We start from the raw sequence: 27,860 nt of genomic DNA, 5'->3' as shown, positions 1-27,860 counted from the left end.
ATCGGCTATTTGATTGCAAGTGTCGTTGACCTATACCCGAGGCAACTGTGGATGACACACCCACCTTTAACCATCATTACTGTCATTGTTTATACCGCTATATCAAAATCACTGATGTACAAAATGTGATGAATAAAAAAGTGATTCATGTATGTTTTTATTTCAAGTTCTGTATTGCTTGAGGACAAGCAACGCTCAAGTGTGGGGATATTTGATAGTGCTCCAAATGAACATATATTTAGTAGCAATATCGTTCCAATATGTAAAGTTTTTAAATGTAATTTCCTTATTTTTAGTTGTAATAGTTAAATAAATAAGTGCGAAGACGAAAGACGCAAATCGCTCGAAAATGAAGATTTAAAGACAAAAACGAAGATTTGAAAGACCAAAAGGTCCAAAAAGCTCAAATGTACAAGATACAATTCAAAAGGTTCAATTTATTGATGAAGAACGTCTAAAAATGACAAGAGTACAAGTTACAAAACGCAAAGTACAAGATATAAAATTGTACGAAAGGACGTTCGAAAATCCGGAACCGAGGCATGAACCAACTCTCAAAGCTCGACGCAACGGTGTAAAAATTACGAGTCAACTATGCACAAGAATAAAATATAATATTTAAATAAATCATAATAAGAATAATATTAAATAATAAAAAGTTGTTAATTGAGCATAGTTCAGGGGTCGTAAATGAAAATTTCAAATTCTAATTTTCCTATAAAGCGATGATCTATGTTCGATGAATGAGGAGGAAGATTTTTCTTTCGATCTTTTTTTTCTTCTATCTTTTTCTTATTTTTCTATCTATCAATATCTATATTCTATATCTCTATCATAATGTTAACTTAATAAGATATAACAATAATCTTAATTTTAATTTTAAATTATGATAATAATAAGATTTATGATAGAGATCGTTTGAGTGTGTAAGTCGAAATTCTGTCCGTGTAACGCTACGCTATTTTTAATCATTGTAAGTTATGTTCAACCTTTTTACATTAATGTCTCGTAGCTAAGTCGTTATTATGCTTATTTAAAATGAAGTAATCATAATGTTGGGCTAATTACTAAAATTGGGTAATTGGGCTTTGTACCATAATTGGGGTTTGAACAAAAGAACGACACTTGTGGAAATTGAACTATGGGCTATTAATAGATGGGGGGTATTGTCTAATTGAGTGACAACTCATTGGAGTCTGTCGAACCTATCTTCAAATTAATTAACCTAATAATTAATAATGATTATGGTTGTCCTATTTAGTGATGTTCATATGGAATCTGTTATAATCATTTAATTAATCAATTGGGTTGGGTAATTGATTATTCATTCTGATCAAGTGGATGAATTAATATTCATAAACTAATTAAAACAGGGGTGGATTACATACAGTGATAACTGGTGTAATTGTTGACAGAAGTGATAACTGCGTCACAGTTTAAATCCTTAATCAGTTGGAATATTTGACTTCGGGTATAAGGGTAATTTGACGAGGATACTCGCACTTTATATTTATGACCGATGGACTATTATGGACAAAAACCAGATAGACGTATCAAATAAACCAGGACAAAGGACAATTAACCCATGGTAATAAATTAAAATCAACACGTCAAACATCATGATTACGGAAGTTTAAATAAGCATAATTCTTTTATTATATTTCTCATCGTATCTTTATTTACTGTCATTTTATTACTCGCAATTTTATTTACTGTCATTTTATTTATTGTCATTATTTTACGCACTTTAATTATCGTCATTTATCTTTACGCTTAAAATATAGAATCGACAAACCGGTCATTAAACGGTAAAACCCTCCTTTTTTAATAATATTACTACTTATATAATTATATATATTTTGTATAAATATAGTTAAAAATATAGTAAGTATCACCAGCTCCCTGTGGAACGAACCGGACTTACTAAAAACTACACTACTCTACGATTAGGTACACTGCCTATAGTGTTGTAGCAAGGTTTAGGTATATCCCACTCCGTAAATTAATAAAACTTGTGTCATATTTTGTAGTATTTTGTATTAAAAATAATACTATTTCTTACCCTCACGCTACATCATCACCTGCCTCATTTCATCATTATCTTCAAGTCTTTCATCTGCAATCATAGGACCTTAGGTTTTGGTTCTCCATCATATAAGTAAATAAAAAATAAAAAATTCATCCAAAGCTAGATCTATATTCAAAAAATAAATAAACAAAAGGAACTACACAGTATTAGCAGACCTTCAAATTTAGGAGAAGAGTGAGATATTTTTCTAGAATGTTTATGCGACAAATTAAAATGATGATCCTTGGACTACCATCCATAAATTGTAAGAGATCCTGTAATTGACGAAATTTCATGGTTAATATTAGACGTTACTATATACTTGCACTCTTTAAATATTCTATGTATTAAATTAATTAATGAACTATGCACAATTCACAAGTGAATGATTAATTGATGTACCTCTAATAAACTCTCTAGTTCGATCGTACCACGCCATAACCGCATTTTTTGGCCAGTGACAGGGTCAATGACAAGTGTAACGGGAACCGAATCCAATCTATAGAAGGTGCATATTTTACTGCCTTCTTCAGCATCATCGTATACATATGCGCACCAAAAATAATGAATCATATTCATTCAAATATTAATTCTTTTCAATTAACGTTTGAGTTGGCATTTAGATTAATACAGTAGTAGTAATTTTTTATTGTGTACAGGGTCCTTTGGTAAACACGTCATACAAAACTCGGGGCACGATCCCAAGTAATAAGTTAATAACTATTAAAAAAATTACTCGTTTGACCCATGACCCATTTAAGCCTAAAACCTTTTTGACCTGTTACCCAAACCGACCCAACCTGACCCGTTTTCCAGGTATATGAGACGACCCGTCCTAATCTATAAGGACGAATACAATAACATATGGTTACATTGCGAGGTATTTGACCTTTATATGATACATTTTACAAACATTGCATTCGGTTTAAAAGACAAACTTTCATTACATCGAAAGTTGACAGGCATGTATACCATTTCATAATATCCAACTATAAATGACCTAATTTGTCATTTACTTAATCATAATCTTTATTGAACTCAACGACTTGAATGCAACGTCTTTTAAAATATGCCATGAATGACTCCAAGTAATATCTTTAAAATGAGCAAATGCACAGCGAAAGATTTCTTTCAATCCTGAAAATAAACATGCTTTAAAGTGTCAACCAAAAGGTTGGTGAGTTCATTAGTTTATCATCAATATGCATTTCCATCATTTTTAATAGACCACAAGATTTCATATTTCCATTTCTCATAAACATCATGCATGCATATAGCCATCTGCATAAAAATCATTCATATGGATTGAACACCTGGTAACCGACATTAACCATAATGCATAGAATATCCCCACAGACATCGACGTCTGTCTAATAATAATCTCGAAGTACTAAAGCCATCCATAGACATGAATGGGGGTTGTTAGGCCCAATAGATCTATCTTTAGGATTCACGTCAATTAGGGGCCATTTCCCTAATTCTTAGGTTACCAGACTTGAAGGGCGATATTCGATTTTGATAATCCAACCATAGAATGTAATTTTCGAGTACTTGTGTCTATTCTGTCAAACATTTATAAAAGCGCATGTATTCTCAGTCCCAAAAATATATATTGCAAAAGCATTTAAAAGGGGAGTAATGAAACTCACAATACTGTATTTCGTAGTAAAAAATACTTATGACGTCATTGAACAAGTGCAAGGTTGGCCTCGGATTCACGAACCTATATCAATTATGTATATTAATACATATAATAGTAATAAAATAATTTCATTTATTAATCTTATAATATTTATATGTTAAGTGTTGTAGTTATATGAAATCTTAAGATAAATCCTAATTAATATATATATATATATATATATATATATATATATATATATATATATATATATATATATATATATATATATATATATATATATATATATATATATATATATATTATGTAGTTATAATATAAGTATATTTTTATATACATAATATTTATTTGTTATGAAAAGTATAATAATGATAATAATAATAATGATAGTTTTCAATCATAATAATAATACTGATAATAACCTTAATGATAATACTAATAATAATAATTCTAATACTAATATTAATGATATATTTATCGTAATTATATTAAATTTACTTATACATGATAATCATACATGTAATTAAATTATAATCATAATTTAGTTATTATTATCTTTAACATGCATACCAATTTATATTTGAAAATAAAACCTATAATAACTTATAACATAATCATAGTAATAATAATAATACTTATATTAATAGTAATGATAATTTTAAAAATTTTATAATAATACTTTTAATGATAATGATAAGGATAACAACAATAATAACAATAATAATAATAATAATAATAATAATAATAATAATAATAATAATAATAATAATAATAATAATAATAATAATAATAATAATAATAAAAATTTTAAAAAAAACTACCTTCCAAAAGCTTTTATAAAAAGATTTGCCCGGAACCGAACTCGAACCTGTGACCTCCAGCTCACTCACAAACACAATCGACCAGCTAGGCTGACTTGTTTTTCAGAATATATATCAAACCCAAATATATTAAACCAGTTTATATTTCTATCATCTTTTTCAACTTCTTCGTTGAATTAATCGACCAGAGGACCAAAATAACGAATTTGTGATTTATTTAAGACTTGTAAATAACTAGAAATCAGAAAGTGATGTTCTTGTTAATAAAAAAAAATAAAACGAAAAAAAATCAGCTACTGCTGCTGTCGTTAGTATAGAAAAAAAATTTTGATTTTGAATTTTAGAGCGTTTTGGCCCAAGACTACAACACGAATTACATTTCAAATCATCCCTAGAAACTTTCTAAATCATTTGTTTATCCTGAAACATCAACTTGAATTCGAATTTCACGAAGAACAAAAAGTTTGACTTTTTGAAAAAAAGTTTGACTCGTAAATTCGAACTTGATATTAGGAATTGGGTTTTTAAACTTTGCAGATAGTTTGTATATGGGATTCCTAACAAAATTGCTTTAATAGATTTTGAAATTCGGTTCTAAATCGTGTTTTGGCTAAAAAAATGAATAGCAGAGAAAGAATGGTTTCGTTTAATAAATTTTGTTTTTAATTCCTATCATTTAGCAGCTTCAATCATTATATAACGATAATACAGATGTTAATTCAACATTTGAAGCAGTAATTTAATTGTTGGTTAGTGTTTGTTAGTCAACATGTAGTCACAGAGTAACAGAAAACAAAGATATAAATCTCATATATTGACTTCTAAAAAAAGCAAACGCGTATGATTATGTAGTTATATAAGTATACAACTGTAATTATATGTATATATATCTGTATATGTAATTATATAAATCTGTAGTTATATCTGTTTATGTAACTTAAATTTAACTAATATTAATAATTATTAGTGTATTAATAATAATATTATTAATGTTAACAATTATAATAATATGTATACTAATATTAATAACATTAATAATAGGAATAATAATATTATTAATATAAAAATGATAATAATAATATTATTATTAATAATATAACAGATTATATATATCAAATTTCATTAAAATGCAATATAATACTTTTAATAATACTAAATTTAATAATAATAATAATAATAATAATAATAATAATAATAATAATAATAATAATAATAATAATAATAATAATAATAATACTATAATAATACTAATATTATTAATGATAATAATAATAATAATAATATTAGTAATACTAAAATTAAAATAATTTATATATATCAAATTCGTATTTATAGATTATATATGTAATATAATATTAATAACACTAGTATTGATATTAATATTAAAAGTAATAACAATATTATTATAACAACTATATATATAATTGAATTTAACATATTAGTATCGCATTTTATTGATTATATAATATAACTATATAATATGCATTACATAATAACTTATATTAAGTATTAAATTTTTATACACTTTAATATATACATATAATAATATTTATACTTAGAAATCATATATTTATATATAAATTTATTTTAATTACAACTTAATTATTTTATACCTTATTTTACATATTTAATTTTAAATGTTTAAATTATAATTTATTATTTCAAATTATTATATATATATATATATATACAAACAATCGTTCGCGAATCGTCGGGTAAGGTCCAATGGATAGTTAAGTGCATGGAATTATATAAAATGTCGATTTACTTAACTTGTCGATATTCATCTTCTAAGTTTTCTAAATTTTATAATTTCACCTTTACATTAAATAATATGAAAGTTAAATAGTTACCTTATTAAAAGTCACGAGTTAATTGTTGTAAAGCATGTATTGGAAATCAAAAAGGAATCTCCACTAACTTTTGTCTAACTCTCATTAATTGACACTTTGTTCTTACTTGTAGATCACTTTACCATTTATTCTGAATATTGTTAAAAAGAATAGATTTCTCAAATCTACATGGACCTCACAACAGAGACCTATAATAATATCACAACATTTATGAGATTTATAAATGTTAAAATATCTTCTAGTTCAATCATTTGGTATTATCTTTTAACTCCGTATTTAAATATATATCAACTAGTTATTCAAACCAATAAGTTTAATGTACGATATCCTACACTTAATATTTGGTTAACGTTTTTAATTATATATATATATATACATATATATATACATATATATATATATATATATATATATACATATATAATTATATATACACATCAAGTTAAATATAATTTTTTGTGAATCGTTGGGAATAGTCGAAGGGTAAATTGAATATATGAACGTAGTTCCAAAATTTTCAAGACTCAACATTACAGACTTTGCTTATCGTGTCGAAAACATACAAAGATCAAGTTTAAATTTGGTCAAAAATTTCCGGGTTATCACAGTACCTACCCGTTAAAGAAATTTCGTCCCTAAATTTGATTGGGATGGTCATGGCTGACAATAAGTATGTTTTCATGACTCATATGTGTTGGAAATTAGAGTTTTATCGTCATTGAGTAATATGGATAAAACAACTCGATTATGTGAAGAGTACGAGTGAAGCTATTGCAAAAGAGTGAAATGAGTAAATGTAGATTCGTCATATCTTTTGACGTAGATAGGATTGATTTTCAGAGTCCAAGGGATTTGGAGAAAATCTTTTTGATAAGATTTGATTCTTCGGTAATTAAGGAAATTAGGATCCGCTTTGATTAAATGCGATAATCTGTTTTGATTGCTCTGTCGGATATTTTACTATATATCCACCCCCTTCGTTTCCTTATTTCCACAACTCGCACCTTCTATTCTTTCTTAATTCATATTTCCAAAAGATTGTGGAAATGCTTCATCCAGTTCTGATTCTTGATATACTCCTAACTTTTATATCTGTCTTTCTTCTTTTTCATCTGCCGCCGGAGGAATCTATTTACTTCTAATATACTCTTGGTTTATATTGTCTTTAGTTCTCCCGTGTCTCTATATTGCTATATGCATCGATATACACAGTTTGTAATTTCTGAGTTGTTGTTGGGCTTTATTTCTCCCCTTACATTTCAAAATCCCCGCTTCTATCTTTCTATAATTATTGACATCCACCGTTAATGCTCTCTCTTATCTACTGCGATTTATACTCCCATTTCTATTTCGGAGCTTCATGCTCAGTTTTCTCTTCTATCCATTAAGCACAATAAGTAATGGTTTAGAATTCGTAGATATGAATTTCGGAATGAACATGGTTAATGTTCTAAGAAGGAAATTGTAATGACACGATCTTGATTTGTCAAATTACTAGAATACCTTGGAAAAGGCCGAATCATCAAGAAAAATATTTTCTTGATATGTTTAGAGGTTAAGTAGAATACAAGAGTCGTGTAACATGGCACATGATGACGTTATGATCTGTGAATCATCACGTTCCATTTAGAAACTCAGCATGACTTACTGTAATATAATCACGTTGATCAAGTGTCATTATATTATACTAACTCATGCTTCAGTTCCCAACACTACTTCAATAACATTCATATTTTAAGTTTGAATTTTTAAGAATTTAGAAACTTAAAATGGTTTCCTTTCTGATGTAATACAGATAGCGCGAAGAGATAATTGATTTCAGATAAGAATAGTTATGAAAATATCTCCAGAAATATCGAGGATATTTATAATGAAAGATACGATGGTATCTTAGAATTTCTAATATCAGAGGATGATGAAGAATGTTGTCCGCAAGGGTTTAGAGTCAGGAGCAAGATATTCGTTAATGACTTCAGAATACACTAAATCATTTGGATTCTTTGAAGGCAGGTTTAGTCTTTGTGATTTATCCACAGCCTCCTTCATGGTTTGCTTAATCCGTTTTTCAGTACCAAATTTTTCTTTTGAGCTTTTCTAACGTATCCTTCTTTATCATCAAACTTTTGGCTGTTAAGGTCGTTTACAGTTTTTTTGCTGCTTCATTCAGCATTTTTCTAAAATTCAAAGAACTAGTTCACAGTTTAGGGTGTTTTTCAGAAACTTCACATTCGAAGTATGTAAGTCTTGGAGATAGACGTTATATGTATATATATATAACTGTTGGCATAGAATTGCTGCAAAATTTAAGAATAATGATTCAAGCTTTTTGGTATGGCAACTACTATTACAAGATGCAGATGAGTACATAATAAGGTTTCAATGAATAAGTATAGTGATTTTTCGGAGAGGCTTGAAGATCAATGAAGTTGTCGGTAAGTTTACTGCTAATGTGACGAGATATAAAAGGTTCTCCGGTAACGATGACGAAAGGGCAACGTATATATCGAGATTATAATAAGACTGTTTCAACTGAAAAGTCAAAGTTGACTTGCTGAAGCTGTGACAAAACTGACTACTTTGAAAAGGAATCGCAAAGTTATTTTTTGCTAATAAATGCTAAAGGATCTGACGCGGATACGTGTTAAACTTTTACTTAGGTTCCAGAAGTTTCCAGATGCATGATTGTGGATAACATGTGGTTGGATCATCATCTCGATTGTTTTTTAATTGAAGTGTTTTCAAGAATCATGAAGGGTTTGAGTGTAGATTGTAATGAATTTTGAATGATACAAAAATTGTTTTATGGGTTTATCGAATAGTAGTAATGTTCTAACACAATTTTGAAGTCAAAGTATAGATTTGAAAGATGTAGGAATCTAAAAGTGATGATATCGATTATATCTCGATTTGTATTCTGATCTGTTAAGGTCTAAGTATGTAACTGAATCTGGATAAGAATGGTTGTTCTGATTTTTATAAAAGAATGTATATTGTTGTGAAATTAGTGAATATAGTTGATGATTGCTGAATCAAAATCGAAGAATGTAACATAGTAATTGTGAATTTATATATCTTCCGGGTATTACCTACCCGTTAAAAAAATTCACAAATAATATTTTGTACAAGAGAATTTTATCACAATCTTTATGAAAATATATGTATATTTTCTTCACACGTAATACAGATTTAATGAGTTAATATTAAATTAAACTCATTTGATTTTCGGCTGGAACTAGAAATGAATAATCTTTAAAACTTTATAAATTACGTAATCTTCGTGGATTATTTCTTCAAAGTAAATGAAATTATGAATCAATACTTCATTATTCATTTTTATTGATGTTTACTCGATGAATGATGTTGGTGTTCGTGGGATTCTTGTGAACTTCGCAAGGTACGAATGATGTTGTCTAGAAAGTTTTGAGTATATCGAAAGTGTAAAATCAAATATGTAATTGATTAATACACTTAGTTTATTATGAAACGGAATTCATTGAATTTTCGAAACAGAGATTGTAGTTAATGATGGTTAAGTTGCTAACGAAGGATGTACATTATAGCATATTAGTCATATGAATATGAATTAACCGAGTAGTATCTACCCCTTTTTCAATTCATACATAATAGCTTAGTACGAAAAGATATATTATGGTTCCAAAATTTATATAATATATAAATTCTTTGGAAATAATGAGTTAATACCTCATAACTCGTTATTTCAATATATCCATAGGTGATCGTGGTGTTGATATCGTTGGTGGTTATGTTACTGGTGGAGCTTGTAGTGTTACTGGTGTTGCTGGTGTTGGTAATACTGATTGTGATGCTGGCGGTACTGACGGTGCCGATGATGCTGACGGTACTGTTGATGCTGTTGGTAAAGCAAATCTTGCTTGTAAATCGTGCACCATTCCGGTCAGGGTTTCTACTTTTCCTTCTATCATTTTGGTCCACTCATCTGATTTATGGTTAAAGCTAGAATAGATAATCTCTAAGACTTTAGAAATTACATAATCATCGCAGAATGTTTCTCCAATGAAGTTATGAATCAATACTTCATCAATTATTGTTGTTGGTACTCCTTGGTATCTATAGTGCGTATGACGTTGATGCTCGAGGTACAGATTGTGATGATGAGGTGTGGGATGCGGATGTTGCTGTTGGTGGTGGTGATGGTACTGTTGGTGTTGTTGATGGTGGTACTGTTGCTGCCGGTGCTGTTGCTGGTGCTTGTAACCTTTGCACAATATTCTCCAAAGTCACTACCCGAGCGCGAAGCTCGTTGACTTCTTCTATTACACCGGGATGATTGGCGGTTCGAACGAGCGGATGAATAAGATCCAGAATTTGAGATAATATGTAGTCATGACGAGATACTCTGGAAATGAGAGAGAAAATGGTGTCTCGAACAGGTTTGCCGGTAAGTGCTTCAGGTTCTTCGCCAAGAGGGCAATGTGGTGGATGGAATGGATCACCTTCTTCTTGTCTCTAATGATTAAGTAGACTACGAACCCATCCCCAATTCATCTAGAATAGATGATGGCTAATTGGTTGATCCATTCCGGTCACACTGCTTTCGGAGCTCGAGTGAAACTCCATATCGGAATCCGAGGGACTTGAACTAGTGGCGAGTTCCATTTCGTACGATTGAATAAAGGATTTTTCGATATGAAATGATTTTCGGCTATCGGATGGTATTTTAATTACATAGAATATCTATATATAGAACAAAAGATTTCGTAGATTACGGAGGAATTTACGGAATATGTCATACAAAGTTTACAGTAATAGATACGCTAAGATATGAATTAGCAGATATGCTAAGATATGAATTTTTTCTATACACTATTCATGTAATCAATGCAGTAAGATGTGTCTAGACTAAGAATGATAAGCAGGAAATTTTCTGACAAGAAATGATAAGCAAACCTTTTTATATGCAGATACGGTCGAAATTCAGACTCACTAAGGCATCTTAATAACTATCCGTTAGACACACTAATGCAAGACCTGGTTCGCTAAGACCACCACTCTGATACCACATGAGACGACCCGTCCTAATCCATAAGGACGAATACAATAACATATGGTTACATTGCGAGGTATTTGACCTCTATATGATACATTTTACAAATATTGCATTCATTTTAAAAGACAAACTTTCATTACATCGAAAGTTGACAGGCATGCATACCATTTCATAATATCTAACTATAAATGACCTAATTTGTCATTTACTTAATCATAATCTTTATTGAACTCAATGATTGAATGCAACGTCTTTTGAAATATGACATGAATGACTCCAAATAATATCTTTAAAATGAGCAAATGCACAATGAAAGATTTCTTTCAATCCTGAGAATAAACATGCTTTAAAGTATCAACTAAAAGGTTGGTGAGTTCATTAGTTTGTCATCAATATTCATTTCCATCATTTTTAATAGACCACAAGATTTCATATTTCCATTTCTCATAAACATCATGCATGCATATAGCCATCTGCATAAAAATCATTCATATGGATTGAACACCTGGTAACCGACATTAACCATAATGAATAGAATATCCCCACAGATATCGACGTCTATATAATAATAATCTCGAAGTACTAAAGCCATCTGATGTGTGCGAGGTGTAGTACGAAATAGATTATATTTTACTACGAAATACTATTAAATACGATACAATTTACACAAATTATTTATTTATTTATAGAATGGATATACCTAAACCTTGCTACAACACTTATAGGCAGTGTACGTAATCGTAGAGTAGTGTAGTTTTTAGTAAGTCCGGTTCGTTCCACAGGGAGCTGGCTAAGTTTAACGCTGTATTTATTTTAAACTATATTTGTATAAATTTATATAAGTAATATAGTAGTATTATTATTATTATAAAAGGTGGTTTTTTACCGTTTAGTGACCGGTTTGTCGATTTTACGTCTTAAATCACAATTAAAACCTAATGTAAAATATTAAATATAAATATACGTTAATTTAAAGCGTAAAGTAAATGACGATAAATAAAAGTGCGATAAATAAAATTGCAGTAATTTAAAGTACGATAAATAAAATGACGATAAATAAAAGTACGATGATATATAAATTAAAGAAATTATGCTTATTTAAACTTCCGTAATCATGATGTTTGAAGTGTTGATTTTAATTTATTACCATGGGTTAATTTTCCTTTGTCCTGGATAATTCGATATTTCCATCTAGTTTTGTCCATAATAGTCCATCGGTCATAATTATAAAGTGCGAAAGTCTTCGTCAAATTATCCTTATACCCGAAGTCAAATATTCTAACTAATTAGGGATTTAAACTGTAACAAGGTCTTATTACTTTGTTTAATGAATACACCAGGTTATCGACTGCGTGTAATCTAAGGTTTTAATACTTTATTAACAATTACACCAATTACCCTTAAATGTAATCCACCCCTGTTTTAATGAGTCTAGTAACTATTAATTCATCCCCGTGTCCGGTCAAATGAATAATTATTAGTATTTATAAATATCCCGCCCACTGTGCCCAGTCAAGCGTATGTGGTTATATATAAATACGTCAAATTATAAATCTCTATATTAAATCAACGAGATATCATTTAATTAATATAAAGCCCATTAATAACCCATAGTCCAATTTCCACAAGTGTCGGTCTTTTGTACAAACTCCAATTATGTTCCAAAGCCCAATAACATAGTCTTAATATTTAGTCCAACATCACGATTATTTCGGCTTAAATAAACATAATAATAATTTAGCTACGAGACATTAATTTAAAAAGGTTGAACATAACTTACAATGAGTATTTATCGCGTAGTGTTACACTGACAGAGTTTCGACTTACAAACTTCAAACATTCGCTACTATAACCTTATTATTATTATTAACTTAAAATTATAATTATAAAATATAAATATATATATATATATATATATACATATATATATATATATATATATATATATATATATATATATATATATATATATATATATATATATATATATATATATATATATGTTGAGAGAGTGCAGAGAAGGATGATGAAAATTGTGTAAATAACTCGTCGCCCAAACTTGCAATTTATAGCACCCGACCAATAATTTGGGGCCATGCGATCGCATGCTTCTTCCCCTTCCTGGCCATGCAATCGTATGGCCAGCTGTCCCAGCTCATATGGTTTAAAACGTGGGCGGCTCTTGATTTATTTAATATATATATAATATAATAAAATATAATTTTAGATAATTATATATATATTATATTATATTATATTCTTGTGCATAGTTGACTCGTAATTTTAGCTCCTTTGCGTCGTGCGTCTCTTCTCGGTTTATGTCCCAGTTCCGGATTTTCGAACGTCCTTTCATACTATTTAATATCTTTTACTTCGCGTTTTGCGGCTTGTACTCTTGTAATTTTGAGACGTTTCTTATCAATAAATTGAACCACTTAGATTGTAGTTTGTACTTTTTAGCGTTTTGGTCATTTGCGTCTTCAAATCGTCAAATCTATCTTTTGTCTTCACATTTTATTATTTAAACGAATATCACTTGTAAATAGAATAATTGCAACTAAAAACTTGTCTTTCTTGAAGGATAATGCTATGAAATATGTGTTCATTTTTAGCATTATCAAATATTCCCACACTTAAGCGTTGCTTGTCCTCAAGCAATATAGAACTTGAATATAACTTTACTAGAATCACTTCTTTATTCTTCACACTTTGTACAACAGTGATTTTGATACGGCGGTATGAACAATGATAGTAACGATGTGGTTTACAGTCCCACATGACTATAAAAATTTAGATACTTTAGGAAATTGGATCTTTATGAAAATATTTAATCTTTTGAAAATACATTCTAGCTTTTACTGTGACGACCCGAAAATTTCCGACCAAATTTAAACTTGATCTTTGTATGATTCTGACACGATAAGCAAAGTGTATAAGGTTGTGTCTCAAAATTTTTGAACTGTTTTCTTGCATTCAGTTAACCTCGACCATTTCCGATGATTCACGAACTATTATTTGTAAATAGATAAGTATATATATAAATAAGAAAGTATAAATAATAATATATATTGAAATATTAATAAACTGACGTATACAATAATATATTAAGTAATGAAATTAGTATTTTAAATATATATATATATATATATACACATATGGATATTACTTGTAAATATATAATAAATTAATAGTTTAAAAATATAAATAGTGTATTCAACCATGTAATAAAATTTGACATAATTATAGATAGAGTAATTCGAAGATATATTATAAAATCATTAAATACTACATAATTATAATATGAATAAATGTAATTACAAGTAAAAATATAAGTTATTACATTAATAATGTTACCATTACTTTCATTAAAATGAATATTAATATTAATATTAGTATTATGAATGTTATATATAAATATAAATCATTATTATTAATTTAAAAATAATTATTATTATTAGAAAATAAAACAAATTTATTATTATTATCATTAATATTATTATTACCAAATTCACTAAAATTATTATTAATGTGACTTATTATTATTATTACTATCATTAATTTTGTTATTATTATTATTATTATTATTATTATTATTATTATTATTATTATTATTAATATTAGTATTTGAATTATTATTAATATATTCATAATTAATGGTTATTAATAATATTTATATAGATATCGTACGTAAAATCTTTAGGAATCAAATTCTCTTGCACATCTACATCATGCTTTATTAATTTGTTTGTATCTGCAAGCTGTTAGAAATTCAAATCAAGAATTGTACCGACAAACTCCAAACTCTGTTTCCAATCCCTTTCACTTTATTTATTTCTTTCTTCTGATTGAAACGTTTGACAATCACTAGTATAATACAAACAAAATAAATTACAAACTCAGTTTCATTCACCATCTGCTTTTCATCTGATTGTGATTATGTCGAATCCAAATTTAATACAAACAAAATCAGTTGCCAATCAACTTCAACTTTATTCTCTTTTATTTCTTTTTCCCGAACTCTTCTCCTTCTTGATATTCTCTGTCGACCACCTCCAACCCTACAAAACAAAATTTGATCAAATATTATTGGTGTAGCCCTCACATTACATATATAAATACTACATATATAAATAGATATACAGAGCATATAGAGGGAGGGAGAGTTATAGATTACTTTCACTATCACCTTTGATTATCATCTTCATTACTCACCATGAAACAATCTTCATCATCAACTCACTAATCATCGGTCATCTATGGCGAACATCATAAGAACGTCAGTCACTTAATCATATTGACAAGATCACAATCACCTTGTAATGTCACGTCAATTTCTCAAATCCACAACCACTTCCACCATAACCATCATCTTCTTTACTTCTACGACTGCTCAAATTGTTGTTTCTGATTTAGCTCGAACCAAATCCTCATTTGAAACACCCTTGTAATCACTATCAGACTCTACAGAAACCACCACCTTCAACATATCTACAACTAATGAAACCCACCAAGTATTGATTACTTTATACCATCCTCTTTTTCTTGTTCCACTTCACCACTTAAATCACCATTTAAAACTTTAATATCGACTGCTACAGCAACTAACTTCTATTTTCCTGTCGAGTTTAATTGGAAACCAAACACAACACAAACCATCGACCCAAAACACCACCATCATCCCACACATTCGTTGGCTACTGCTGCTCACGCATTATTTTTTTCTTTTCTTTTAAACTCGCCCAACACACAATGGATGAATGATGTTGTTATGATTAGAGTTATGTTATATATAATTGTAGTAGTGCCACACTCAATCAATCTTCCACTAGTCTACAAATCTCTTTATGCAAAAGTGTATGTTGACAAATGGTGTTAAAGTTTGTATATTTTTATTTTGGCTGACACAAAATAATCAAGAGAACCCACTTGATTTAAGTATGATATATTATTGTTGCTGTTAATGACTAAACGCCTGTAGCAGTTTTTTTATTTTGATTCCATCGAACTAAGAATGGATGGACTGCTATATGCTAATAGGCCGAGGTTTATACGGTTATTGGGCCATCAACCAAACATTTGGGTCAACAAAACCTATTATAATATAAACTTGCTGCTATTCAACTTCCTTCACATCACCACTCATTCAATATCTCCTGGTTACAATTCGACTTACAACATCATCTTAAATAAACCGTTGTTTCTCGTATTACTTCTGACCCTGTTCCAAACAAATAACACGAGTGATAATAATGATAATTGATGTTGACGATTATGATGGTAAGCTACGAAGATGAGGTGAAATAATGATATACTATCATGAAAAGAAGATGTTACGTATGATAGGAGATGGACAACGGAGGTGATAAAAAGGAACCAGGAAAGTCGATGATTATAAGGTTTTCTTGTTGGGCCAAACTTATTACACTCACTTGTCTCAAACGATGATTATATTGAAGATTAGACTAGTGTGGGTTAGGAATGATGATTTATATTGGTGAAAATAATAATCGATTTGATGACAGTGAATGGGGAGGAAAAATTACGCGAATAATGATGATAATGTGGGCATATCATACGATGTAAATGATGGATGATAGACGGTAAACAAGGTATTTGTGTTGAATGAAGAAGATGAACGAAGGAATAAGGATAAAAGAAATAAAATCCCAATTAGATTAGAAATAAAACAATGGAGCATTGGCTAGGGAGTGGGTGATGTAGCGGGAGGTCGGGGGTTCAAGTCCTCACTGTGGCATTTTTTTAGAAAAAGAAGAAGAAGAGGGAAAACATATAATATGGCTATATAGAATTAATAAGGGAATAAATTAGAAAAATGGATTAGCTTGGATGGTTAAGGATGTTTATGGGTTAGCGGGACGTCGCGGGTTCAAACCCAGACTTGGGTATTATTTTTTAAGAGCTACTCCTTTGAGGTAGTTTACTTATTAATCATCATCATCATCATTATTATTATTATTATTATTATTATTATTATTATTATTATTATTATTATTATTATTATTATTATTATTATTATTATTATTATTATTATTATTATTATTATTATTATTATTAATTTTAAAATAATTATTACAATTGTAATTTTTGTTATTATTAACATTATAAAGATATTATAACTTTTCATTTACCAGTATTATTTTACCTAATAAATATTAACTACATGAAAATATATCTAATATATATAACCTAACTCTATTTTTATAATAAGTAAGATATATGAAATGAATATATATTTAAATTATTAATGGAATACATAAATCATTAAAATAACAAATATATCACTAATAATAATATATAAATTTGTTCGATTACCACTATGAGTGTTAATATATATATATATATATATATATATATATATATATATATATATATATATATATATATATATATATATATATATATATATATATATATATATATATATATATATATATAAACGATATAGGTTCGTGAATCCGAGGCCAACCCTGCATTGTTCAATTCCGTCGTATGCATATTTTACTACCAAATATCGTATGGTGAGTTCATTTGCTCCCTTTTACTCTTTACATTTTTGGGACTGAGAATAGATGCGCTGTTTTTTTACAACTGCTTTATTAAATGCCTTTGAAATCTATATTTTTGGACTGAGATGCTTTTATAAATGTTTGACGAGATAGATACAAGTAAAACATTCCTCGAATAAATTATTATGCAGACAGAAGTTCTGTGGATTATTATTGAATTAGTTGGACGTTATAATTGTCACTAATTGTTGTGAATATTTCCCCTAATTATTATTATTTGGTAACCTAAGAATTAGAATCAGGTATGGTTCTAATTCACGCGAATCCTAAAGGTAGCTACCGGGTTTAACACCCCCACCCAGAATGTTCACTAGACGGAAGAGCTAGTGGGCTTGGTGTTTAGTACTTCGAAGTTTATATATATATACAGACGAGATTTTCTGTTTTGGGGATATTATTGATGCGCATTATATGTTAAGGTCGGTTACCAAGCCAAGCATTGAAAGCAAAGTGAATGTTATGTATCGAGAGAATGATTTTATACACAGGTTATGTGTATGTTATTTTTGTGCACGAGATTTGTGTACGGTTACTAAGATTTATGAAAGATGATTTCGTACACGAAAAAGGTGTACTGTATTTAAAAAGATATCGCATGTACATTACAGGTGGGTATAGGATTTGGGCCCATTTGTACCATGCAGCATTTAAATCTTGTGGTCTATCAAAATGATAAATTTTATTGTTTATGATAAACCTATGAACTCACCAACCTTTTGGTTGACACTTGAAAGCATGTTTATTCTCAGGTATGAAAGAAATCTTCCGCTGTGCATTTGCTCATGTTAGAGATATTACATGGAGTCGTTCATGGCATATAGAAGTCAGTTCATCGCGATGGTACCAGATGTTATTGTATTCGTTCAGAAGATTTTGGACGGGGTTTGACATGTGGTATCAGAGCGGTGGTCGTAGCGAACCAGGTCTTACATTAGTGTGTCTAACTAGTAGTTGTTAGGATGCATTAATGAGTCTGGACTTCGACCTAGTAGTTGTTAGGTTATATTAATAAGTCTGTACTTGAACCTGGTCTGCATGTTAGAAACTTTGCATATCATTCTTTGTCAAAAAATATCTACCTATCATTTTCAGTCTCGATACGTCTTATTGCAATTATTGCATAGATGGTGTATAGACGATTTCATATTCCATTACATTAGACCATGTCTGACACGTTTCCTTAATTCCCTCTGTAATCTACGGGATCTTCTGTACTATATATAAGTATTCTATATAAATAGAATATCATTCGATATTCGAGAATCATTTCATATCGAAAATCCTTTATCTAACCGTATAAGATAAATTCTGCAACCAGTTCAAGTTCCTCGGATTCCGATATGGATTTCCACTCGAGCTCCGAAAGCAATGTAACCGGAATGGATCAAACAATCAGCCATCATCAATTCTGGAGGTATTGGGGATGGGTTCGTAGTCGACTTAATCAATGAAGACGAGAATAAGTCGATCCTTTCCACCAACCGAATTCACCTCTTGACGAAGAACCTGAAGCACTTACCGGCGAACCTGTTCGTAATACCATTTTCTCTCTTATTTCCAGAATATCTCGTCACGATTATATACTATCTCAAATTCTAAATCTTACTCATCCACTCGTTCCGACCGACAATCATCCCAGTGTAATAGAAGAAGTCAACGAACTTCGCGCTCGAGTAGTCAATTTAGAGAATATGGTGCAAAACTTACCAGCTTCAGCAACATCAACAGTACCATCACCACCAACAACAGCAATATCCGCATCCCATACCTCAACATTACAATCTGTACCTCGAACATCAACATAATACGCACCATATATACCAAGAAGTACCAACAACAATGAACGATGAAGTATTGATCCATAACTTCATTGAAGAAATATTCTGCGAAGAATATGTGGTTCCTAATAGCTAACGATGAAGTATTGATCCATAACTTAATTGAAGAAATATTCTGTGAAGAATATGTGGTTCCTAATAGTTTTAGAGATTACTTATTCTAGCTCAAACCGAAAATCACATGAGTTTAATATCAAATTAACTCATTAAATCCATGATTACATCTGAAGAAAATATTTATGTATATTTGTTTCATAAAGATTGTAATTAAAAATTCTTTTGTACAAACTGATAATGGTGAAAATATTTTAACGGGTAGGTAATACCCGAGGAATATTTAGTTTCACATTAATAAGTTACACTGTACATTCTTCGAATCTGATTCAACAGTCATTTACTATCCTACTTACATTCACAGATATACGAATCCGTTCACCACAGAATAACCATTTTTATTCGATTTCATATTTGGATTTTGACTTATCAGAATCCAACAAGTGGCATAATGAAGAAAACATTGGACAATTAAAATGAATTAAAATATTGATTATAACATATGAAACTAAACAATTCTTCAAGTCTGCCACTTGATTTCATCTTAAATCCCATTTGTATCTTGACTATTCTAATCTGCGTTCAAACATTTCATAATTCTTTAAAACACTTCAATCGAGAGGATGAACCAACCGCACTTCATCTACAGAAGAAAAGATTGATGCATATAGTTATGCACCTGAAAACACTCGAAACCTGAGTAAATGTTTAAAACGTATCTGTGCTAACCCATTGGGAGTTGTTATTACCAAAAATAACTTTGAAATCCCTTTTCAAATTAGCCAATTTTGTCACAGCTCCAGCAAGTCAACTTCGACTTTTCATTCGAAACAACCTTATTATAACCTTGATATATATGCGTGTTCTTTTATTGTTATCGGAGAGCCTTTTATATTCCACCACATCACCAGCAGACGTACCAGCAACCTCGTTGCTCCTTGGCATAAATCTCTTCGACAAATCACTATATTTATCTATTGAAGTCTTATCATGAACTCATCTGCACCTTTTAACGAGAATTGCCATACCAATTACCAAAAATCAGCGTTTAATCATCTTAAAACACAATTCTCTTGAAACCCCTCAGTTTGATAACCAATGATCCAGATCCGTTAACTTTGAAAATGCTGACGAAGCGGCATGTAGTAATTGGTCTTAATGGCCAAAAGTGATGATAAAAGAATAGAGTGTTGGGAACACTCGATAGAAAATTTGGTACTAAAAAATGGATTGAGCAAACCATGAAGGAGACCAAGGACAAATACAAGGATCATACCCTATTTTCAAAGAATCCAGGTAATTCTGTATCCAATGAAGTCTCCAGAGTATATCTTACCCCGAATTCATGTTAAAATCTTGCGGAAAATTTTTCTTCATAAACCTTCGAACTTAGAAATTTCCAAAATATCATCATAAATATCTTCGATATTTCTGAAGATATTTTCATAAATATTTTCATCTAAAATTATCTATCTCCTCGTGCTATCTATGTTACATCATAAAAGAAACTATTTTAGTTTCTATCCTTCTAAAAATTTGAGTTTAAATTGTGAATGATTGCAGGAGAAGTGTTGAGAATTGAAGCATGGGTTAGTATAATATAATGACACCCGGCCAACGTGATTAAATTACAGTAAGTCATACTGAGTTTCTATTGGAACATGATGATTCACATATCATTACCTTCATCATGTGCCATGTTACATACCTCTTTCATTTTACTTAACCTCTAAATATATCAAGAAAATATTTCTCTTGATGATTCGGTCTTTTTCGTGATTATGATAATTTAACAGGTCAAATCATGTTATTACCATTTCTTTCTTAGAACGTTAGTCATGATCATTTGAAATCCAAAGATTTGATCTACGAATCCGAGACGTTTTGATCACTTTAAGTCTGGAAGAAAACAAAAGCATGAAGCTTCAAAATAGAAGAAAGTATAAGATTGGTGAAAATAATGGAACGGAGGAGATCAAGTTATAATGAAATATCAGACGAAGCAATCGAGGCAGATTACTGTATTTAATTAAAGAGGATCATAATTTCCTTGATTACCGAAGAATCAAATCTTATTTAGATTTCGAAAATTATCTTTAAATTCCTTGAACTCCGAAAATTCACAGTGACTACGTCAAAAGTTAAATCTCTATCTCAATCTTTTGTGACAGCTTCACTCGTACGCTTCACATAATCAAATTTTTTTATCTATGTTAATCAATAATGATGAAACTCTATTTATCAACTCATATTCGTCAGGAAAACATTCTTATTGTTAGCCGTGACCACCTCGATCAAATTTCGAGATGAAATTTCTTTAACGGGTAGGTACTGTGACGACCCGGAAATTTCTGACCAAATTTAGACGTGATCTTTGTATGATTCTGACACGATAAGCAAAGTCTATAAGGTTGTGTCTCAAAATTTTTGAACTGTTTTCTTGCATTCAGTTAACCTCGACCATTTCCGACGATTCACGAACTATTATTTGTAAATAGATAAGTATATATAAATAAGAAAGTATAAATAATCATATATACAGAAATATTAATAAACTGACGTATACAATAATATATTAAGTAATGAAATTAGTATTTTATATATATATATATATATATATATATATATATATATATATATATATATATGGATATTACTTGTAAATATATAATAAATTAATAGTTTAAAAATATAAATAGTGTATTCAACCATGTAATGAAATTTGACATAATTATAGATACAGTAATTTGAAGATATATTATAAAATCATTAAATACTACATAATTATAATATGAATAAATGTAATTACAAGTAAAAATATAAGTTATTACATTAATAATGTTACCATTACTTTCATTAAAATGAATATTAATATTAATATTAGTATTATGAATGTTATATATAAATATAAATCATTATTATTAATTTAAAAATCATTATTATTATTAGAAAATAAAATAAATTTATTATTATTATCATTAATATTATTATTACCAAATTCACTAAAATTATTATTAATGTGACTTATTATTATTATTACTATCATTAATTTTGTTATTATTATTATTATTAATAATATTATTATTAATATTAGTATTTGAATTATTATTAATATAATCATAATTAATGGTTATTAATAATATTTATATAGATATCGTACGTAAAATCTTTAGGAATCAAATTCTGTTGCACATCTACATCAAGCTTTATTAATCCGTTTGTATCTGCAAGCTGTTAGAAATTCAAATCAAGAATTGTACAGACAAACTCCAAACTCTGTTTCCAATCCCTTTCACTTTATTTATTTCTTTCTTCTAATTGAAACGTTTGTCAATCACTGGTATAATACAAACAAAATAAATTACAAACTCAGTTTCATTCACCATCTGCTTTTCATCTGATTGTGATTATGTCGAATCCAAATTTAATACAAACAAAATCAGTTGCCAATCAACTTCAACTTTACTCTCTTTTATTTCTTTTTCCTGAACCCTTCTCCTGCTTGATATTCTCTGTCGACCACCACCAACCCTACAAAACAAAATTCGATCAAATATTATTGGTGTAGCCCTCACTTTACATACATAAATACTACATATATATATAGATATACAGAGCATATAGAGGGAGGGAGAGTTATAGATTACTTTCACTATCACCTTTGATTATCATCTTCATTACTCACCATGAAACAATCTTCATCATCAACTCACTAATCATCGGTCATCTATGTCGAACATCATAAGAACGTCAGTCACATAATCATATGAACAAGATCACAATCACCTTGTAATGTCACGTCAATTTCTCAAATCCACAACCACTTCCACCATAACCATCATCTTCTTTACTTCTACGAATGCTCAAATTGTTGTTTCTGATTTAGCTCGAACCAAATCCTCATTTGAACCACCCTTGTAGTCACTATCGGACTCCACAGAAACCGCCACCTTCAACATATCTACAACTAATGAAACCCACCAAGTATCGATTACTTTATACCTTCCTCTTTTTCTTGTTCCACCTCACCACTTAAATCACCATTTAAAACTTTAATATCGACTGCTACAGCAACTAACTTCTATTTTCCCGTCGAGTTTAATTGGAAACCAAACACCACACAAACCATTGACCCAAAACACCACCATCATCCCACACTTTCGTTGGCTACTGCTGCTCACGCATTATTTTTTTCTTTTCTTTTAAACTCGCCCAACACACAATGGATGAATGATGTTGTTATGATTATAGTTACGTTATATATAATTGTAGTAGTGCCACACTCAATCAATCCTCCACTAGTTTACAAATCGCTTTATGCAAAAGTGTATGTTGACAAACGGTGTTAAAGTTGGTATATTTTTATTTTGGCCGACACAAAATAATCAGGAGAACCCACTTGATTTAAGTATGATATATTATTGTTGCTGTTAATGACTAAATGCCTGTAGCAGATTTTTTTCTTTTGATTCCATCGAACTAAGCATGGATGGACTGCTATATGCTAATAGGCCGAGGTTTGTACGGTTATTGGGCCATCAACTAAACATTTAGGTCAACAAAACCCATTATAATATAAACTTGCTGCTATTCAACTTCCTTCACATCACCACTCATTCAATATCTCCTGGTTACAATTCAACTTACAACATCATCTTAAATAAACCGTTGTTTCTCGTATTACTTCTGACCCTGTTCCAAACAAATAACACGAGTGATAATAATGATAATTGATGTTGACGATTATGATGGTAAGCTACGAAGATGAGGTGAAATAATGATATACTATCATGAAAAGAAGATGTTACGTATGATAGGAGATGGACAACGGAGGTGATAAAAAGGAACCAGGAAAGTCGATGATTATAAGGTTTTCTTGTTGGGCCAAACTTATTACACTCACTTGTCTCAAACGATGATTATATTAAAGATTAGACTAGTGTAGGTTAGGAATGATGATTTATATTGATGAAAATAATAATTGATTTGATGACAGTGAATGGGGAGGAAAAATTACGCGAATAATGATGATAATGTGGGCATATCATACGATGTAAATGATGGATGATAGACCGTAAACAAGGTGTTTGTGTTGAGTGAAGAAGATGAACGAAGGAAAAAGGATAAAAGAAATAAAATCCCAATTAGATTAGAAATAATACAATGGAGCATTGGCTAGGGAGTGGGTGATGTAGCGGGAGGTCGGGGGTTCAAGCCCTCACTGTGGCATTTTTTTTTGAAAAAGAAGAAGAAGAGGGAAAACAGAAAATATGGTTATATAGAATTAATAAGGGAATAAATCAGAAAAATGGATTAGCATGGATGGTTAAGGATGTTTATGGGTTAGCGGGACGTTGCGGGTTCAAACCCAGACTTGGGTATTTTTTTTTAAGAGCTACTCCTTTGAGGTAGTTTGCTTGTTAATCATTATTAATATTATTATTATTATTATTAATATTATTATTATTTTTTATTTTTATTATTGTTATTATTATTATTATTATTATTATTATTATTTTTATTATTATTATTATTATTATTATTATTATTATTATTATTATTTTAAAATAATTACTACAATTGTAATTTTTGTTATTATTAACATTATAAAGATATTACAACTTTTCATTTACCAGTATTATTTTACCTAATAAATATTAACTACATGAAAATATATCTAATATATATAACCTAACTCTATTTTTTATAATAAGTAAGATATATGAAATGAATATATATTTAAATTATTAATAGAACACATAAATCATTAAAATAACAAATATATCACTAATAATAATATATAAATTTGTTCGATTACCACTATGAGTGTTAATATATATATATATAAACGATATAGGTTCATGAATCCGAGCCCAACCCTACATTGTTCAATTCCGTCGTATGCATATTTTACTACAAAATATCGTATAGTGAGTTCATTTGCTCCCTTTTACTCTTTACATTTTTGAGACTGAGAATACATGCGCTATTTTTTTACAACTGCTTTATTACATGCCTTTGAAATCTATATTTTTGGACTGAGATGCTTTTATAAATGTTTGACGAGATAGACACAAGCAAAACATTCCTCGAATGAATTATTATGCAGACAGAAGTTCTGTGAATTATTATTGAATTAGTTGGACGTTATAATTGCCACTAATTGTTGTGAATATTTCCCCTGATTATTATTGCTTGGTAACCTAAGAATTAGAATCGGGTATGGCCCTAATTCACGCGAATCCTAAAGATAGCTACCGGGTTTAACACCCCCACCCAGAATGTTCACTAGACGGAAGAGCTAGTGGGTGTGGTGTTTAGTACTTCAAAGTTTATATATTATACAGATGAGATGTTCTGTTTTGGAGATATTATTGATGCGCATTATATGTTAAGGTCGGTTACCAAGCCAAGCATTGAAAGCAAAGTGAATGTTATGTATCGAGAGAATGATTTTATACACAGGTTATGTGTATGTTATTTTTGTGCACGAGATATGTGTACGGTTACTAAGATTTATGAAATATGATTTCGTACACGAAAAAGGTGTACTGTATTTAAAAAGATATCGCATGTACATTACAGGTGGGTATAGGATTCAGACCCATTTATACCATGCAGCATTTAAATCTTGTGGTCTATCAAAATGATAAATTTTATTGTTTATGATAAACCTATGAACTCACCAACCTTTTGGTTGACACTTGAAAGCATGTTTATTCTCAGGTATGAAAGAAATCTTTCGCTGTGCATTTGCTCATATTAGAGATATTACATGGAGTCGTTCATGGCATATAGAAGTCAGTTCATCGCGATGGTACTAGATGTTATTGTATTCGTTCAGAAGATTTTGGACGGGGTTTGACATTTACCCTAGATAAGTTTTTCAGAATAACCCTTCACCGGTGTTTGCAAAATGTTTTTGTGGGTTTCTTTTTTTTAAAAAAAAATTTTAGCTCAAAACTTATGGTTTTGTGTCACCCACTTGCTAACCTTGTATTAGGAAAGCAACAAGTCCAGTATACTTGCTCCATATATTACCTTTCGGTAAACTACCGTTCGGTTGTAAAGGAAAGCATTGAACAAGCAACTATTAAGGCACTGTCTAATGACATACTTTTTATTATGGTCTATAACGTGTCCGATGCAATTACTATCCTTTGTAGGAGCAATAGTAAAGATCACCCTATAGTTTTTCGGTCTGGTACAAGGTCCTGTCTTCGACCATGCTATGCAACCACCGTTCTTACGGTTGACACCCGATTTGGTTCAAGTGACCTAATGAATTCCAGGTGAATTCTTAGGATTTTACGTTCAATGGTAATGAACGCATTGAAAATGGGTTTTCAGAAAACAAATCGGTTTGTAATTTGATCAAAATATTTTCTCGTTCAAGCTCGAGTTTAGATATCATCGAATTCCATGAGTTTGAATTCTCAATCTTTAAGTTCAATCTCAAGGATTGAGTAATATCAGGCTTAAATGCTAATTTTTGATCTTTAAGGAGATTATCCTTTCTGGGGATCTGATTTATTAGTCTTATAAGCTAATTTGCATGGTGCCCCCCATTGTACGAGACAGATCCTCTCATGGTTAGGATAACTCTGACCACTTGGCGACCCTGTTTGATGCTGAGGTCCGTGGATTTCCAGCTGATTTTCGAGAAAACTTTTCTAGGTTTTTCGTAGACTCTACAACTGGTCTGGACGACAACTTCCTGACCTAAATCAAGAAGCGCGTGTCTTTTTCTCGGAAGACTTTACTTCCTTTTACATTCCATTTATATTATAATAAACTGGGTAAAACTGGTTAATATCGTCCAAAACAAAAGTATCTTCAATTATTTGTACAAAAATATGTGATATGTTTTAAATAACTTGGTAAATTTTTCCCACACTTGGCTTTTATATTTCTTTCTTTGCCTTTTTATTTTCTTCTATTCCATTTTAAATGAATTCAAGCGTTGTG

The 27,860-nt window shown here is 29.8% G+C and overlaps 1 pseudogene; it reads right to left on the bottom strand.

Moving 5' to 3' along the window:
* Nucleotides 1-2,069: 2,069 nt before the first annotated feature.
* The window catches only part of LOC139854134 (plant UBX domain-containing protein 7-like), a 107,224-nt pseudogene continuing 81,433 nt past the window's right edge, over nt 2,070-27,860 (bottom strand).

The sequence above is a fragment of the Rutidosis leptorrhynchoides genome, chromosome 6, assembly GCF_046630445.1.
Source record: "Rutidosis leptorrhynchoides isolate AG116_Rl617_1_P2 chromosome 6, CSIRO_AGI_Rlap_v1, whole genome shotgun sequence".
In the NCBI taxonomy this organism is placed as follows: Eukaryota; Viridiplantae; Streptophyta; class Magnoliopsida; order Asterales; family Asteraceae; genus Rutidosis; species Rutidosis leptorrhynchoides.
The sequence above is the reverse complement of the archived record's forward strand: the minus strand, read 5'-3'. Positions and strand labels throughout refer to the sequence as shown.